A 6,234-nucleotide genomic window follows, 5' to 3' on the forward strand; every position below is an offset into this window, starting at 1 on the left:
AGCTGGCTGCCTAGTTCCCGAGTGCCCAGTATCTGCTGAGGTCAGCCAGTGAGGCCCACGTGAGCATGCCCTGGTTGCCATCTTCAGATAACTCCCCTTCTCCACTGGTATCAGTGGCTACCTAAACCCAACATGCCTTCTGCCCTGTTAGAACAGTTCCTCTTACAGAATCATAGAGTTTCATTCTCCACTGGATTAAACAGATTAAGTTATTTACACCAGGAGAATACACCTTTGTGGGCTGGTGCTTGGATTCTTTTCCTGTTGCCATATAGAATGATCTTTGCGTTGTGCTTTTTTATGTTGTTGTTGCTGTTAGAAATGTCTTTATTATTACTTATTCTTATTAAGCACCAGCTTAATGCAGAACAAAATTTCAAGTCACCCTTGGACAACCCACTCTCTTCTCCCCTACCTAAATTCTTGACCAAGAGCTTTTCAAGTAAAGAGATGCTCTTTCTTCTGTATGAAATTTTATGAAATAAAAGCAAAAGGACTGTGTACATCTTGCTGTAAAATGCTGCCCATTGCTCTGGAGACAGTGGCTGCCCAGGCTCCCTTCACTGTCTAGGTCTTGAAAGACTCTTGTTCATGAATTGTCTCTTCACAAAGCAAGTCCACCACTTGGTGGTTTTATCATTCTGAGGGTCAAAAACTTTCCCACAAAGTCTCAGTCCAGTCTCTTGTCTTAGCTGCTGTAAATAAGCACTGATCACTTCATCTTCTTGCTTGTTTGCAGGTTTGGCATAAATTGCATTAAGTGGAAAACCAGGCTCTCCAGGAATGGGAAAATTAGTGATTCCCAATGTATACATTTCTTTCTCGCGTTGGCTTTTGGAATGGCACTTTTGAAGTTTCTTTAGACACTCAGAAATGTAGAGAGTTATATATATCAAGATCCTAAGGGCCGGCCCATGGCTCACTTGAGAGAGTGCGGTGCTGATAACACCAAGGCCACAGGTTCGAATTTCTATATAGGGATGGCCGGTTAGCTCACCTGGGTGAGCGTGGTGCTGACAACACCAAGCCAAGGGTTAAGATCCCCTTACCGGTCATCTTTAAAAAAAAAGAAAAAAAATCCTATCAGCTTCATTCTTAATTTCATAGTTTTTGAAGAAGACATTGGCCTTGAAGTAATAGATGGCTTCACCCACAGTATCTGTATCTTTTGTCTCTCTAGGGGTGGGTCCTTTGAACTGACTTCTGATGGGTAACAGTGCCGTGTTTCCAATGAGTGTGGTGTCGGGATCCATGAGAGATGAGTGGTAAGCCAGCATCTTGGTGGTGCCCCAGTTTTAGCCCAGACCAGCAGAATCGGGTTAGAGCTTGGCACTTCCGGTCTGCATTGTGCTTCGAAAAATACAGTTGTCTAGCAAAGACATTGTCATTATTGTAACAACAATAGAAAAATATAAATTTAAGATAAAAGAGAGAAAGAGAACTCCCTCTCACCATATTTGGTAGACTCTGAGATTTAGGACTGAAGGTCTTCAATAAGGTAAGTGGGCAGTAAGGGTGCATTCTTCATATTTTTTTTCACTTTTTCCTGAGGTAAAATTTTCCAACTGCCATGTGACTAGAAGAGAACGAGCTGTTAAAGTGAGTGAATTATTTTCTGCCCCAGCATATTTCATCCCTCATAACATTTAAAAGAATCTAAAATTTAACTTACATCAAGAAAATTTTCAGTAAATAAAATTACACATATACAAAAGAACTGTTTAAGTAACTAGCATTTTTCTCTTTCTCACCTGCATAGATAAGTTTCTCTTCTAACCTGGATTTCACTCTAATACTATTCTCTTGTCGTAAGTAGAGCCCTTTTGACTTCACGACACCTAAATTCAAGAATTCCACGTAATTTAAAGAACTTCCCCTCCAAATATTCACTCGCGTATTTATCCTTTTCCTTGTCTATAGGAGTTTGAGACTACGGCTCTGCACTTGTATCTCTCCCCCAGTTATCCCAGGAACAACCCCTTCACTCTCCTCTCCTCCGTCCTCACACCCACTTAACCAGCTAGCAAGAGGCATCCATTAACACAGAACAAGCAAGTCAGTACTTAGCTTCTGTGCTTTAGAAGCTTAAGCTGCAAAGTCAGTCAGAGCCAACATTTCCTGTCTCTGGAGAAGATATTCAAGTTTGCCAGACTGGAAGGGGCAAATACAAAAGAGTTAGATGTTTGGTGTGATGCCCAGAAAAGGGGCTCTGTGCCTTGGCTGATGTCCTGATGTCTCAGGCCAAATACCAGGAAAGAGAAGAATAGAAACCCTAATTAGTGTGGGGGAGGGTGAGAATAGGGGGAAGTCTGAATTGAAGTTCAAGCAAGACCCCACGGGCCCCTGCATGCAGCCTGGTATAGTGTGGGTAGGAGTTGCCTGTTGCAGCCTAGGCAAAAAGGGTCTAAAATAGCCCGAGAGAATTCTTCTTGTGCCAGCATGGCTTGGGAATACAACCAAGTATTTTTCCAAGCCCTCTAGATGGGCACTGCAATGATGAAAGAATTGGAACAAAGACTTTAAGGGGGGAAGAGGAAGACTCAACTGTAACTGATGTGGATTAATGCATGTGATGACATTCAACTCAGCAGAAGCAGCATGAAGTGACTGCAGCGATCAAGTGATTTCATCTCCTGGGCACCTGAGTTCGTGACCCAACACGTTCACCAGTCACTGCTTATGTTGTTCTGTCTTCTCTTGTGTTCTTTCCTCATGGGGAGGAATTAATGACTTCTTTGTCATAAAACTTTTAACACAAAGAGCATCCATCGATTTATCAACTCAGGATTTTAAGAATATATCTGAAATATAATAATGAAACAGGGATTTGAGTCTGATTTGTGGAACAGGTTGAGTCAATTTAGAGTACCATAACGTTTGTATTTGCTTAAAAATTATTTTTTAAAATATCTTCTTTACTAAATAAATAAATACCTCTTATTGCAGTTTAAATTGCAATATATTAAAAGTTTATTTAAAAATAATACATTCTATAAATGATTATAGTTCTAGGAGTGGGAGGGAAATGAGAGAAAAAGAAGGAAGGCAAATCAAATTAACAGGAAAAGAATACATTAATTTGATTTTTCTTTTTTTTTTTTTCACCTTTAAAAATTACTAGCACAATTCTTTCCTGATCATTTGAGGCTGCAAATAATTATTTCTTTCTAGGACACAGACTCTTATAGCCTAGAGACCATTAGGAGGCTGTGAGAAAACTTCCAGGAGTTCATGAGCCTCAGGCATTTTCCCTCTGATTAGATTTTTATCATCAGGTCAATGGTTCAGCCTTATTAGTTAATTTACTGTAGTCTAAACAGCTAGGTTTATAAATACAGAGCATAATCATCAAAGTCAAATTAGATTATCATAAAATGTTTGGGCTGGGAGTGACTTAAGGCAAACCCCAATAGACTCAGTACTTTGATTCAAAAATTTCTTAGCTATTCTAACTCAACATATTCACTCAACTCCAGCATGACCTTTCTTAGTTTTAAAGTTCAACCAGGTATGCCTAAATTTAATGTCACCATATGACAAGTGCTAAATGGGACAAGATGCTATGACAACAGGTATAAACCAGATGAACAAGAATGTGTGATCTCTAAGGTCTAAAGTCCAGTGTAAATTGGAGATTATCAGGTGCAATGAATCGAATCCCTTTTCTCAGTTATTTTGTATCATATTTTTTGGAATGTCCTCCTCTTTCATTTTTGCCATCTCAAATATTTACCCTACCCTGACAATTAGCATTTGCTTTGCTTGATAGACTGGATGTCCTTGAAGTCTCAGGGCAGTCTTACTGATGAGAATATAGCCTTTGTGGAACACCAGCAACTCCCTTCCATCCCATAATCATAATTCAAGCTCAGTCTTGCATACAAGATTCTTTTCTTAAAATTTTGTTAAATTTGTTCACAATATAATTTATCTTATTAAGAATCTTCATCATGTAGATGACTATTAAAAATTGTCCTATTTTCCTTATTTATAATATTTGTATTAAAAATCCACTTCAACTGAGTTTTTCTTTCTTTTTTTAAAGATGACCAGTAAGGGGATCTTAACCTTTGACCTAGTGTTGTCAGCACCACGCTCTCCCAAGTGAGCTAACCAGCCATCCTTGTATAGGGATCTGAGCCCACGGCCTTGGTGTTATCAGCACCACACTCTCCCAAGTAAGCCAAGGGCCGGCACTTCAACTGTTTTAAGAGTACAGTTCAATCAATATATATTGTATAGCTTAGGGTCTAATAGTGCCTCATTTACACAGCTAACCTTCTACCAACATATTCACATGTGTACCTTTATTAAGCAACTTTTGCCTACCTTCTATTATTAAAAAGTCCTATAGTTTTACAGCCAAACATTTCTTGATACTTTCTAAGATTCCTCTTTCTCACGTGGTATTTCTCCATCCATTATGAACTTTTTCTCCTACATTTATTATACCCATAAGGGGCTTTGGGTATAATAAATATAATAAATATAGTCCCCTTGGTGTTCCTCAGTCTCCAAGTATGGTTGCTTCTGGGGGGAAAAAACAAAACTCTCCCTCGACCTTCCATACCTTTATAACTATTATCCCATCTCATCTTGCTTCAAGATGAGATTCTTGAAAGTCTGCTATACCCTATTTCCATTTCCTTACTTCCCCTACATCTTGACTTCCTGAAATCTTGATGCTATGATGTTAAAATTGCTCTCTAGAAGTTCTTAATGATCAACATACTGTTAAATACAATGGCTTTCCAGTATTCTCTGCTTAGACTTACAACATTTTTTGAAATCTTTGAGCACTAATTTTTCTTCAAACTTTCCAATCTCTTGTTCTAAGATATTGCTTTCTCCCAGTTCTCTTCTATTTCATCTCAAAATCTTCTACCCCTGTTTTTCAACTTATTTATTAAACATTGATAGATCTCAATATACAACTCCTTGAAGTTGATACGACAAGCAAACAGAAAGGACATTGTTGGGTGGGAGGGAGGAGTGGGAGGAGGGAGGGAGGTTTCAGTAATGGGCCATAATAATCAACCACATTGTATATCAACAAAATAAAAATTTTAAAAAAACCCCCAAAACTTAAATAAATAAATAAATAAAAATAAAAGAGAGTCTTGCTACCTTCAAAAAAAAAAAAATTGATAGATCTCAGAATTTCAGCCTAATGTATTGCTGATTACAGTAAAGGTCATCATTATCCATCTACCTAATAAACTCAAGTCAGAAAATACTTCCTTGCTTCTTACCTTAAAGCATTGAGAATACCTTAAAACATTTCTCTTATTTATCTTCCTTCATTGATTACCCTTCCTCAATACCTTTCTCTACTAATTCTTACTCGTTATTCAACAGTCATCAGGGATATTGTCTTTACCAGGAAATCTTCCCTATTCCATAAGTAGTTTCCAAACAGAATGGCATTAAGCAAAGCTTGAAGTATCAAAATGAAGCAAGTGAGTCCCTCTCTTGCCTCTGACTGCACATTTCTTATTCACACTAAGCAAAGCAATTGAACATCTTTGAGCTATTTAAGACTCTCATTAACTTCTGGTAGCTGTCTCATAGAGCTCGTTACCATCTGACTCTGTTTTCATTATCAATAACCACGCATAACAACTATGAAACTGAGATGGGAGTAATATGCACATGAGCTTCCAATTTAACATTATTTGCATACTAGGAGAACTACTAGCTTTTCTAGAACAAATCCAGGGAGCCATCGTGGATCCTAAGAAAACTGAGGAAAGGTGGACTTTGTTTTCTTTGCCTTTATTTCTGTACTTCCTTTCAGCTTCATGGTGCTTTGTCTCTCTTGTGTCTTCCAGGTTATAAATATTTGGAGTCCATTTGCCCCAATAGCTCTAAGATTATATCTACTATTACTATGTTTTTCCTTAGAGTTAGCTAAGTTAAAGGAAGTAGATGTTAAACATTCTTGCCCATTTTAATATTGATGGAATTGGGTACTGAGGCAATGCATGGAATGAATCTCTTTGTTACACTTCTCCTTGTGTAACAGAGATGAAAAAAAGATTACTCAAAGCACCATGAATGCAATGAGAAGCCCGAGGGGACTGTACTTCAGCAACTATTATGTTAGTAGGAGAAAACTGGGTGCAGCCCCAATTCAAAGTTAGCTTCTGTCTTTTATTGTAAAAACAAGGAAGTTTCGGGCCGGCCTGTGGCTCACTCGGTAGAGTGCGGTGCTGATAACACCAAGGCCGCGGG

The 6,234-nt window shown here is 38.3% G+C and overlaps 1 pseudogene; it reads right to left on the reverse strand.

Annotated features, from left to right (window-relative positions):
* Positions 1–560: 560 nt before the first annotated feature.
* LOC103606715 lies at positions 561–1,277 on the reverse strand (annotated as a pseudogene).
* Between the last annotated feature and the right edge of the window lie 4,957 nt (positions 1,278–6,234).

Source organism: Galeopterus variegatus, unplaced genomic scaffold, assembly GCF_000696425.1.
Source record: "Galeopterus variegatus unplaced genomic scaffold, G_variegatus-3.0.2 Scaffold6795, whole genome shotgun sequence".
In the NCBI taxonomy this organism is placed as follows: domain Eukaryota; kingdom Metazoa; phylum Chordata; class Mammalia; order Dermoptera; family Cynocephalidae; genus Galeopterus; species Galeopterus variegatus.